This window comes from Phyllobates terribilis, unplaced genomic scaffold, assembly GCF_046119375.1.
Source record: "Phyllobates terribilis strain yellow unplaced genomic scaffold, ASM4611937v1 Scaffold_1__5_contigs__length_1240528914, whole genome shotgun sequence".
NCBI classification, from domain to species: Eukaryota; Metazoa; Chordata; class Amphibia; order Anura; family Dendrobatidae; genus Phyllobates; species Phyllobates terribilis.
In genome coordinates, this window is record NW_027362761.1 from 1,134,037,914 (window position 1) to 1,134,051,297 (window position 13,384).

Here is a 13,384-nt window from a genome sequence, read left to right on the forward strand (position 1 = left end):
GAGGCTCTGACATTTTATGTGGCGCAGCCCCTTGCTCCACCCGCTAGGAAGGCACCACATAGGGTCAGGGAAACTGGCGCCAAGTTTACCAAGAGGAGGCCAGAGGCAGCCGGACAGAAGTGTTGGTAAGAAAGGCCAGACAAAGGACACACAAAGGGGGTCCTGTGAAGCGCTCCAAAGTTATCTGGGAGTTGTCTGAGCCCCTCACCTGGTGAGCACAGTACGACGTGGGCAGCCGTTACCTGCAGACGTGGTCTGGATAATAAGAACTGTGAGTAAAGGCCCTGAACTGCATCACTGACTCCGTGTCGTTACTGCTGCTGCCCTGCACCATCACCCCCATCCTCCGCATACACTGCCCTGAGGCTATACTCCTCCCGTGGGGAGTTATGCTACGCTCTGCTGCACCCACAACACCAGCCTTAGCGGTCTGCCCTGTAGCGGCGGTTCACTCTGACCGCAATCCACGGGTGGCGTAGTCGGACATTTAAACATCAAAACCACATAAATAGTTCCGCCACTGGTTTGACCGCCCTGAGCCACGGAACCGGATCGCCGCCACGAAGACTACAACCACCAGCATCCACCAAAAAGGGTCCGGCTCCGGGTGTCCCAAGGCCCAGGGGGTGCGTCAGAACATTTTCATCACCTTTCACAATCACCAATGGGACAAGGCAGGGATGTCCTCTGTCCCCTCTCTTATACATCCTAGTGACGGAGCACCTGCTCTCATCAATTCGCCATAACCCCAATATTAGGTGGATTGAGGTGGGAGGCACCGAGTACAAGTGCTCTCTATTTGCTGATGATGTCCTAGTATATATCACTCAATCACATATATCCATCCCTGCTGTTATGGCTGAAATAGATCACTTTGTTACATGGTAAAATTTTAAAATCAATGCAGCGAAGCCCTCGATGTCTCCCTCCCTAAATCCATATAGGATTCCATCCAGTCCAACTTTCCCTTTGCCTGGCCCTCACAGGGTATCAAATACTTAGGAATTCCTATTCATAGAGACCTCTCCCATCTATGTTATCTTAATTTTGGGCCCTTTATTGAACAACTCCATACAGACCACGGTTGGCAAGTTAGAACTGTAAGATTCACTACGTGAACCACTGGTGTTTTGTGGAAAAGCACATGTACACCGCGTTCCAAATTATTATGCAAAAAGTGTTTAGGAGTGATAAGGGAAGAATTTGTTTGTTTGTCAGTTAAACTCATTGATGGTGATGTGTGTCAGGGCTCTTTATATCACTGTAAGCAATTGCAGACACCTGTGCTAATTAGTTTGGCAGGTGTGTCCAATAAAGGCAAGACTACTTAAGAAGGCTCTCTCACATTATTAAGCAGCCTACATTTTCTGCCAAAATGGGAAAGAAAAAGGATGTGTCGGCTGCTGAGAAGCAACAAATTGTGGAGTGTTTAGGTCAAGGCATGACTACAATCAACATTGTGCGATGATCAGGATGAAGTGTCTTGGCAATCAAGAAGTATGTAGCTGATTCACAGTACACACGTGTGCGTGCTGATAAGGGCAAATTGAGGACTCTTTCCTACAGGCAATTACGTCAGGTTGAAAGAGCAGCGGCAAAAAAGCCTTGTCATAGCAGCAGACAAGTTTTTGAAGCTGCTTGTGCCTCCAACGTCCCCCGAACAACAAGATGCAGGGTCCTTCAGAGGTTTGCAGCTGTGCATACGCCATCCTGTCGACCTCCTCTATCCACTTCACACAAGCAGAAACGGCTCCAGTGGGCCAAACATTACATGAAGACTGATTTCAAAACTGTTTTGTTCACGGATGAGTGCCGTGCAGCGCTCGATGGTCCAGATGAATGGAGTGGAGGATGGCTGGTTGATGGACACCCCACGCAAACACGGCTACAGCGCCAACAAGGAGGAGGTGGAGTAATGTTTTGGGCTGGAATCATGGGGAGAGAGATTGTCGGCCCCTTTAGGATCCCTGAAGGCGCTAAAGATGAACTCCATAATGTATGTGGATTTTCTCAAACAGCACTTCCTGCCATGGTTCAAGAAGAAGAACCGTGTATTTCACAGCAAGATCATTTTTCTGCATGATAATGCACCATCTCATGCTGCACATAAAACATCTGCATCTCTGGCTGATATGGGCATAAAAGGGGACAAACTTATGGTGTGACCCCCATGCTCCCCTGACCTCTACCCCATTCAGAACCTTTGGAGCATCATTAAAAGGAGTGTCTATGATGGCGGGAGGCAGTTCACATCTAAGCAACAGCTCTGGGAGGGTATTCTGTCCTCATGCAAAACAATTGAAGCAGAAACCATCCAAAACCTGACAAATTCAATGGACGAGAGAGTTCAGAAGCTCCTTTCGAACAAGGGGTCCTATGTGAAAATGTAACATCACCTAGAATAAAGTTTTGAGTTGAAAACTGTTTGATTTCAGTTTCTAACAACCTGCTAATGCTTATAATTTCAAAAATGACCATTTTTTTGGTCTTTATTAAAATGAAAAGGTTGATCGAAAAGTTTGGGGGATCTAAGAGTGTGGCAACCCAGTAGTCATGATTACTTCGAATTCTGACAATATGAGGGTCATGCTGCAGGTAGTGCAGCAAGAAGGCACTTATGTGTCTTGCGCATCTCGGAGCCCCAAAATTATTTTCCGGGCTAGATGCAGCTAAAAATTATTTTTAATTTTAAATCTGGTGAAGCTTATTATAGATGGCCTAATAGGATCAGTGCTGCACACTGCTACAAAGCCCAAATTATTTTCCAGTCAAGATACAGATAAACATGATTAGTAATTTGAAAGCTTAAAACGGTTGGTAGGGTGATTTTAACCAATCATCAAGCTTTTACTCTCCCCAGGATGACACAGGGGTAGAAAAGTCGTTTCGGATCCATGATTTGTTCATCTTTATGAACGTGAGTCTGTCTACATTATCAGTGGAGAGCCGCGTGCGCTTATCTGTCAGCACACCACCAGCAGCGCTGAACACACGTTCAGACAGAACGCTGGCTGCGGGGCATGACAAGATCTCCAAGGCGTAAGTGGCTAGCTCCGGCCATTTATCCAGATTGGAAGCCCAAAAAGAGCAAGGGTCCAGTGACACAGTCGTGGCTTCAATGTTTACTTGGAGATACTCCTGTACCATCGTCTCTAGGCGTTGACTATGTGTCAGACTTCTTGTCTCCTGTGGCCTTGCAAAGGATGGGCTAAAAAAGTGGTGAAATGATTCCGCAAAATTGATGTTACCAGCAGATACTGTGGTTCTGTTACGGTTTGAGTGCTGAACACTTGACGGTCCCACGGTTGGCAAGTTGGAACTGTGAGATTCACTACGTGCACCACTGGTATTTTGTGGAAAAGCACATGTAAGATTCTGCAACAGTCTCTGCTGATACTCCTGCATGCGTGCATCCCTTTCTATGGCAGGAATAATTTCTGCAAATTTACTTTTGTACCGGGGATCTAACAGTGTGGCAACCCAGTAGTCAGGATTATTTCTAATTCTCACAATTCGAGGGTCATGTTGCAGGTAGTGCAGCAAGAAGGCACTCATGTGTGTTGCGCATCCAGGAGCACCAAGTCCCTGTTGTGTTGGTGGCGAGGTAACAATCATGCTTCCTTCCTCTGTCCTCTCCCCCCAACCTCGCACAACATAAATGTGATCAAGGTCTCCCTCATCTGATGAGTCTTCCATCAGTTCGTCCTCCACTTCTTCCTGGGCTCCTGCACCTTCCTCACTAGTTTGGCTGCTACCATGCGCCCTGGTAAAACCATCTCCCCCACCCTCACATGCCTGCCGCCTTGGTGCTGCCGACCGTCTGGACCTTGCAGATGTTAGCCCTTCCGCATACAACTCCTCCTCCTCTACTTCCTCCACCTCCTCTTGTGCCACCACCTGACTCCGAATTCTGTTTAACATGTGCTCCAGCATGTAAATCACCGGAATAGTCATGCTGATAATGGCATCGTCAGCACTAAACATCTTCGTCGCCATTTCAAAACTGTGCAGAAGGGTGCATAGGTCCCTGATCTGAGACCACTCCTCCAGCGTGATTTGCCCCACCTCTGAATCTCGTTGGCCCAGGCTATACGTCAGAACGTATTGCACCAGGGCTTGTCGGTGCTGCCACAGTCGCTGCAACATGTGCAGAGTTGAATTCCACCGGGTAGGCACATCGCATTTTAGCCGGTGAAGTGGCAGGCCCAACGACTTCTGTAGAGATGTAAGTCGCTGAGCTGCGGGATGCGAACGGCGGAAGTGAGCACACAGCGACCGTGCCCTCTGCAGAAGGCCATCTAGTCTGGGATAGTGGGCTAAAAATTGCTGGACAACCAGGTTCAACACGTGAGCCATACAAGGCACGTGTGTGACATTGCCCCGGCGAAGGGCCGCACCCAGGTTTGCAGCATTGTCGCACACGGCCTTCCCTGGTTTCAGGTCCAGTGGAGACAACCATTCATGAAATTGGTTCTCCAGAGCTGACCACAACTCCTCAGCTGTGTGACTCACATTTCCCAGACATTTCAATGTAAAAACCGCCTGATGACGTTGAGCCCTACTGCCAGCATAGTAAGGAGGTGTGCAGGATCCCTTCTGCGCAGTTAGAAAGCTTGTGGCATGACCAGACAGGCTTTGGGTGCAGGTGGAAGACCGAGAGGAGGTTGAGGAGGCAGAAGCAGTGGAGGAAAAATGACATAAAGAGGATTGACGCACAACTCGTGGGGACGGCAAGACTTGGACAGCAGCCCCTTGTCCTGCTGTCACCATAGTTACCCAGTGCCCAGTCAGCGACATGTAACGCCCCTGTCCATGCCTACTCGTCCAAGTGTCTGTGGTGAAATGCACCCTGTCACACACAGAGTTTCTCAAAGAAGCGGTGATGTTGTGTGCGACATGCTGGTGGAGCGCAGGCACACCTTTCTTTGAGAAGTAGTGCCGACTGGGCATCTGGTACTGGGGCACTGCGACGGACATAAGGTCTCGAAAATCCTCTGTGTCCACCAGGCGGAAAGGCAGCATTTCTGTAGCCAAGAGCTTGCAGATGGTGAAATTCAACCTCTTAGCTTTCTCATGGCTAGGAGGAAATGGTCTTTTACTTGTCCACATCTGAGGGACCGAGGGCTGGCTATTGTGCTTAGACGGGGTTGATAAGGGTGTCCCCGGCAAACTGCCGGTCTGTGAGGAAGATGCAGGCGGACGTGTTAGGTTGCCTTGATCCAAAGGTGGTGCTATCGATGTCGGACAGCGCTCAAGACCAGCTGGTGTTACCACCTCCAAAGAAAATGATGACCTGCCAATCACGCTGGCTGTTGCGGGTAAAGAGGTGGCAGGTCTGCGCCCCAAAACAGGTGTGACTGCTGTCCCCCCAGTCACAGAGGATGAAGAGGCCGCGGATGCACAAGATATGGCAGACGGTGGTTGGCCCGGCCGGCTAGACCGCATTGTAGCACACTGAGCTTCCCACTGCAACTTATGCTTCATGTCCATGTGCCGGTTCATGCATGAAGTACTCAAACTATGTATTTTTTGGCCTCTACTTAGCTTTTGCTGACAAATGTTACAGATAACACGAGTTGGGTCATCTTTATCGATCTGAAAAAATGCCCAGGCTATGCAAGGCTTAGCACCCATGCGACCTGAAGAGCCACCACGACTTGTGGTGAGAGGCAGAGTTGTGTTTGAGGATGCAGTTGTTGACGTGCTTCCAGTACTACGTCTCTGTCCAGGAAGGCGCAACCTGACCTCGTCGTCACTAGCATCTTCCTCCACCTCCTCTGCTGACCTCATCTCTTGGCTGACTGTGGGTTGACAGTAAGTGGGATCTCCGACCTCATCATCATCACCCTGTGCGTTATCACACCCGTCGTCCTCAGAGCCAACCTGTTCCTGCCCTGACAAAAAACTAAAGTTGTCGCTCCAATCAGGTATTTGAGTCTTATCATCGTCTTCCTCATTGTCTCCACCAACAGGAGTTACAGTTTGGGAATGAGGGTCTACATTATGGTCAGAACCTTCTGCGTCTGGTCCTGGATCCGACTCATAAAGATTCTGGGCATCAGTGCAGATCATTTCCTCGTCTGGATTCACAGAAGCGCTGGAGTCGACCTCTGATTCCCAGGCTATAGTATGAGTAAACAGCTCTGCAGACTCAACCATCTGTTCTACCTCATACTCAGACGGGCAGCTGGAGATTTGGGAGCTGTGAGGAAGCAAGTGCGATTTGGGTGACACCTTTGAGGACTGGAGTATTTGTGATGTTGAAGTTGATGTGGAGGAGAGCCCACTTAAAGGAGCACTTGATATCCGTTGAAGCACCTGCTGTTTTTGTGCCTCATCTGGAATTTGTAGCGATTGGCGTGGCCGTAAGAAAGGGATCTTATCACATTGTCCGCTAAAAGAAGTAGACATTTTAGTTTGGCTGGAAGATGGTCTTTCTTCTGCACCTACCCCACGGACACAACCTTTTTTCCCCTTCCCAACACGCCTATTCCCCTTTCCACCAGCAGCAGGCCTTTTTCCACTCATTTTGGTGGTTAACTAATTCACAACTCTGGAGTTGTTTGCACAAAAAAACAATGGATGGTAACCGAGCAGAGCTGAGTGGCCAAACTGTGGTATTAGGCCAAAACTATTGGCTGGGTTAGATGCAGAAAAAAATTATTTTTAATTTGCAACCTGATGGAGGTCAGTATAGATGGACTAATAGACCAAGTCCCACACACCGCTAGAAGCCCAAATATTTTTTCAGAGCTAGATGCAGAAAAAAATTATTTTTAATTTGCAACCTGATGGAGGTCAGTATAGATGGACTAATAGACCAAGTCCCACACACCGCTAGAAGCCCAAATATTTTTTCAGAGCTAGATGCAGAAATTTTTTTTATTCAATTTGCAACCTGATGGAGGTCAGTATAGATGGACTAATAGACCAAGTCCCACACACTGCTAGAAGCCCAAATATTTTTTCAGAGCTAGATGCAGAAAAAAATTATTTTTAATTTGCAACCTGATGGAGGTCAGTATAGATGGACTAATAGACCAAGTCCCACACACTGCTAGAAGCCCAAATATTTTTTCAGAGCTAGATGCAGAAAAAAATTATTTTTAATTTGCAACCTGATGGAGGTCAGTATAGATGGACTAATAGAACAAGTCCCACACGCTGCTAGAAGCCCAAATATTTTTTCAGAGATAAATGAAGAAAAAAATTATTTTTAATTTGCAACCTGATGGAGGTCAGTATAGATGGACTAATAGACCAAGTCCCACACACTGCTAGAAGCCCAAATATTTTTTCAGAGCTAGATGCAGAAAAAAATTATTTTTAATTTGCAACCTGATGGAGGTCAGTATAGATGGACTAATAGACCAAGTCCCACACACTGCTAGAAGCCCAAATATTTTTTCAGAGCTAGATGCAGAAAAAAATTATTTTTAATTTGCAACCTGATGGAGGTCAGTATAGATGGACTAATAGACCAAGTCCCACACACTGCTAGAAGCCCAAATATTTTTTCAGAGCTAGATGCAGAAAAAAAATATTTTTAATTTGCAACCTGATGGAGGTCAGTATAGATGGACTAATAGACCAAGTCCCACACACTGCTAGAAGCCCAAATATTTTTTCAGAGCTAGATGCAGAAAAAAATTATTTTTAATTTGCAACCTGATGGAGGTCAGTATAGATGGACTAATAGACCAAGTCCCACACACCGCTAGAAGCCCAAATATTTTTTCAGAGCTAGATGCAGAAAAAAATTATTTTTAATTTGCAACCTGATGGAGGTCAGTATAGATGGACTAATAGACCAAGTCCCACACACTGCTAGAAGCCCAAATATTTTTTCAGAGCTAGATGCAGAAAAAAATTATATTCAGTTTGCAACCTGATGGAGGTCAGTATAGATGGACTAATAGAATGATGCTATGCCCAAAAGATTTTACTTCACTAGGTGCAGTAAAAAAATTGGTATTCTATACACAGGTGGTATATCTTGCAGCACAGATAGGCTACTCCACTGACTAACACACTCTGCAATAGGCCAAAAAGGATTAGCTTTGCTAGATTCAGCCAAATGCTGTGAAAAAAACTTGCACAGCACTGGCACAGACCTGCCTGGCAAAAACTGATAGGAACTGATGTAACCTAGTCCTGAAAAGGACTCCAATTACAATTAGTCTTTACTCCCACAATCTATCTATTTAAGAGCACAGACCTGCCTGATAAAAGTCGTAGGAAATGCTGTAACCTATTCCTTAAAAGGACTGCAATCACAACTATTCCCTACTCCCAAGCTATCTGTATATTTGTGCGAAAATTGGCTTGAAATTAACAAGGTATAGCGCACACAGCAACAGCGGTGCCGTCTAACACGCAGCTGCAGCAGTGAGAAAATGGTGGCGACGGGGAAAATGGCTTGGTCTTATAGGGCAAGGACATGTGACATACACTGCCAATCACACATGCCCTTGCTTGTGTGAAAAAAAGCACTTCGCTCCGTGTGTGCGCTGCTGATAGGCTGACAGATTGCACCTCCCCACTGCAAATGCGGGAAAGAGAAAAAAAAATGGAGATCTTCATTGTTCCTGCAGAGATCCATCCCCTGCCCCTCCCCCCGCCCCGCTGTACACTCAAACTGCGTATTAACATTAATTTTCATCATTACTGAGAAAAAATCCAGTTATGATTTTGGTGCACGAACAGTTATCGAACATAACCTCGAACAGCCGAATTTTTCTCAAATTGTTCGTGTTCGCCAACCGGCTCGAACACCGCCCAAAACAGCTCGAATTTGAGATTGGCGAACAGTTCGAGTAGAACAACGCTCATCTCTACTCATCTCATCCAATGTAGGCTACAACTCTGGCTTTGACTTAGAAAGGCACCCCGGCAGCCCACAAGTGCAAACATAGTGTATGTATATATATGTATATATATTTACATATACATATACACATACACACTCCTCAAACCGCGGCACCAAGATGGAAAAGTCAAGGAGTCATGAAAATCACAGGATGGATAGAAATGTTAATGATAAGCAAATGATCAAAAAATGGGAATAATATTTTGAAAACATCTTGATTTATTCAATATCGAGTATGAGCGCAGAAATCCCCGCACTTACAGCCTTGTCTGGCATTAGTAAGGTTATTAACTGTTGTCTGTGGAATGTTCTGCCACACTGAATGCACTTAGGCAAATCAAGATCCACTGCTGGCAGCTCCTTTTGCAATTGCTGATTAATGATGTCCCAGATGTCCTCGATGGAAGGCAAGTCTGGAGACACTGCAGACCATGGCAGCACATTTAGGCCACACAGTCTGCTTATTGTAGTACAAACTACATATGGTTTACATGTCCAGTTACAGAAATATTCTATATAGTAATGTAATGTTCAGTGGTTTACAGGGCTGTGGAATCTGTAAGCCAAACCTCCGACTCCTCAATTTCCATGACACCGACTTCAACTCCCTCATACATGGCTCATGTTTAAGTGATAAATTTACTGTATAAGATTCATCTCAGCTAAAAGTCTAGACCCTTAGATCAGGAATAGGACATTTCATAACTTTCCCAAATTACTATGAAAAAAATATTCCCCACAAACTACATTGAATTTCTGTACCCAATTTATTATAGATTTTAGGAGTCGGAGTTGGTCCATTTTATACCGACCCCACCAAAATGGGCACCAACTCAGACTCCGGTGGTTTATAGTAATGGGAATAATCCGTCCCTTCCTACTGAGAGATGGCAAGGGAAGAGTTAACAGTAGAAGTCTACTGAACCGGTATGGCTGCCACTGCATCCTCGGCACATTTTGTGACATATAATCCAACCCTATTCATTTAAGAGTAAGGAATAAGCTGACGGCAGGTTCTGCTAATCGTTCACAAAACAGAGCAGCAAATTCATCCAAACCCAGACAAGCGCTCAGGGTTACATTCTGGGAATTACACTACAGCTGCTCCGCACACCGGATATGGAGGGAGATGTGTCCTCTGTACGAGGAGTCATCTCTGCTCTGATCATTATTATGTAATAGGGACTGGATAAAAGGTAAAAAAATAGAGAGAAAGTACAGTACATGCAAGCAGAGAGAAAAAGCCCCCAAAGAGGGTAGAACCTGAGCACAGCTCCTCCGCTACAGGTCCTACAACCAAGGATGGGGAATATATATTAACCCAAACTAAAACAAAGAATCGAGCCCTCCTGTTTCAAGTAGTTAGGGTTTTTGTGATGTTGACCAACACCAAACGGAGCCCCATTTTAATCTATACTATAGAGCCTCTCTCCTCTGTGTCTGCAGTGATGGATTGAGAAGGACCTTAACAAGATATTTGCAAAATAGTATTTAATCTCATATCCATAAGGGGGACAATATACGAAGCGCTGGGGTTCTGACCGCTGGGAACCGGCTCTACATAGCCTCTTCTTGAATGGAGCAGGGGTGCGCATGCTTGACCTAGGAGACTGCCCCGAGAACAGGGCTCTGTAGAGCTCCACCAGTATGGAGCAGAGATGCGAGTGCTCAACCTATGGGGCTGTCCGAGAACTGGGCTCTGTAGAGCTCCACCAGTATGGAGCAGAGATGCGAGTGCTCAACCTATGGGGCTGTCCGAGAACTGGGCTCTGTAGAGCTCCACCAGAATGGAGCAGAGATGCGAGTGCTCAACCTATGGGGCTGTCCGAGAACTGGGCTCTGTAGAGCTCCACCAGAATGGAGCAGAGATGTGAGTGCTCAACCTATGGGGCTGTCCGAGAACTGGGCTCTGTAGAGCTCCACCAGAATGGAGCAGAGATGTGAGTGCTCAACCTATGGGGCTGTCCGAGAACTGGGCTCTGTAGAGCTCCACCAGAATGGAGCAGAGATGTGAGTGCTCAACCTATGGGGCTGTCCGAGAACTGGGCTCTGTAGAGCTCCACCAGAATGGAGCAGAGATGCGAGTGCTCAACCTATGGGGCTGTCCGAGAACTGGGCTCTGTAGAGCTCCACCAGAATGGAGCAGAGATGCGAGTGCTCAACCTATGGGGCTGTCCGAGAACTGGGCTCTGCAAATCACCATCTAGAATGGAACGGAGGTGCACGCGCTCAACCTTTAGGACTGACCAAGAACTTGGAATCTGCAGAGCACCATCTTGCCATCTTGAAAGAAGAGGAAGGTGCGCATGCTTAACTTATGGGACTGCTCTAGAAATGGTTTCTGCAGAGCACCATCTTGAAAGAAGAGGAAGGTGCTCAACCTTTGGTACTGCCCAAGAACTGCATTTTTCAGAGCGCATCTAGAAAGGAGTGGAAGGTGTGCATACTGGACCGCTGCACTTTCCATTGTCTGTAGGACTACCCACAGACCGTCCCATAGACAATGAATGCAGTAGTGATCGGGCTTGCACATATCTGCTTCATGCAAAAAGGGGCTTTACAGATTTTGTGATCAGCTGTAGGTCAGAGCAGTTGGACCCCTTAGGATCTGTACGCTATTGCTATCCTTTGAATAAGCAATAACTATCTTGGGAATAACCCTTTTAGCAAAATACACCCCTCTCTTTTTGGTTGAAAGAATACAGTAACTCAACTTCCACAGTGCCCATACAATAATGCAGTAGAGTGTTGAAATATTAGTGCCACACACTACCCAAATAATATGGAATAGGATCCAAATAATACTGCCATACACTGCCTAAATTATGTCACCAGTATCAAGGTACCACTACCATAAAACACTCACGAATAACATTGCCATACTGGTAAGAAAAACTCCCATAAGATTCCATATTACATAGTCATTCACAACTATAAACACTAGTACGCCAGCATACATGGGCGCCTCAATTCTTATATATTGTTTAGCCCTTTTTAGTGACTGTGTTCTAAATAATATAGGTGGTCTTGAACGGAGGAGCACCTGTAAGGTGGTTTAATGCTCTAATACCACTTATGAGAAAGGATTGTCCTAAAAGACAAGGTGCCTACATGTCAATGTTGGCCACACACGACTGATGTAGGTTTTTTTAATGTATAAGGAAACATTTGATTTTTAGCCAACACTGATATAAAGCTGGATACAGAAGTCAGTCCCATCCCTTTATGGAAATCTCTGCCAACGGCAAAACATGCGGCCATTATCGGACGTCTGTGGCCACTGCCCCCTAACTGAGAATGTTATCGTCGTTAATACCAGATTGCTGCTCAATGATTTCCCTACATCTGGGTAATCAACTGCTGTAGTGTAACACAACCAGAAACCCATTACAAGGGCTCCCGGGTATCAGATTAATACAGTCACCATCCATTAGTGTCTGCTAATCAATATACATTGGGGATAAAACTGAGACATCAATATCCTACATGCTCCTCTATATGGAAAATGCTTTAATAATATGAGAAATCTATTCCATCGATTGCAGCCATCCATTACTATGTACATTCCCTTTTTCATGCAATTACATTTCCATACATTAGAACATTCCCTTACTGTAAACCACGTGCATCCTGAGCCTCCTGTTTCATGCATATAATGCCAGGAATATGACAACTGCTCAAACACTTACACAGGCAGAGCTCTAGGAGACCCAGAACCCAAGGGAATGTACAATACAGATTTATATACTTCACTGCTCAAAAAAATAAAGGGAGCACTTAAACAACAGAATATAACTCCAAGTAAATCAAACTTCTGTGAAATCAAACTGTCCACTTAGGAAGCAACACTGATTGACAATCAATTTCCCATGCTGTTGTGCAAATGGAATAGACAATAGATGGAAATTATTGGCAATTATCAAGACACCCTCAATAAAGGAGTGGTTCTGCAGGTGGGGACCACAGACCACATCTCAGTACCAATGCTTTCTGGCTGATGTTTTGGTCACTTTTGAATGTTGGTTGTGCTTTCACACTCGTGGTAGCATGAGAAGGACTCTACAACCCACAGAAGTTGCTCAGGTAGTGCAGCTCATCCAAGATAGCACATCAATGTGAGCTGTGGCAACAAGGATTGCTGTGTCTGCCAGCGTAGTGTCCAGAGGCTGGAGGCGCTACCAGGAGACAGGCCAGTACACCAGGAGACGTGGGGGGGGGGGGCGTAGGAGGGCAACAACCCAGCAGCAGGACCGCTACCTCCACCTTTGTGCAAGGAGGAACAGGAGGAGCACTGCCAGAGCCCTGCAAAATGACCTTCAGCAGGCCACAAATGTGCATGTGTCTGCACAAACGGTTAGAAACCGACTCCATGAGGCTGGTATGAGGACCCGACGTCCACAGCTGGGGGTTGTGCTCACAGCCCAACACCGTGTAGGACGCTTTGCATTTGCCCCAGAACACCAGGATTGGCAAAGTCACCACTGGCGCCCTGTGCTCTTCACAGATGAAAGCAGG

General features: G+C 46.2%; 1 protein-coding gene across 2 annotated transcripts in view; it reads right to left on the reverse strand.

Moving 5' to 3' along the window:
• The window catches only part of MFSD10 (major facilitator superfamily domain containing 10), a 56,750-nt gene that overhangs the window by 17,399 nt on the left and 25,967 nt on the right, over positions 1 to 13,384 (reverse strand). The gene's annotated exons all lie outside the window — the stretch shown is intronic.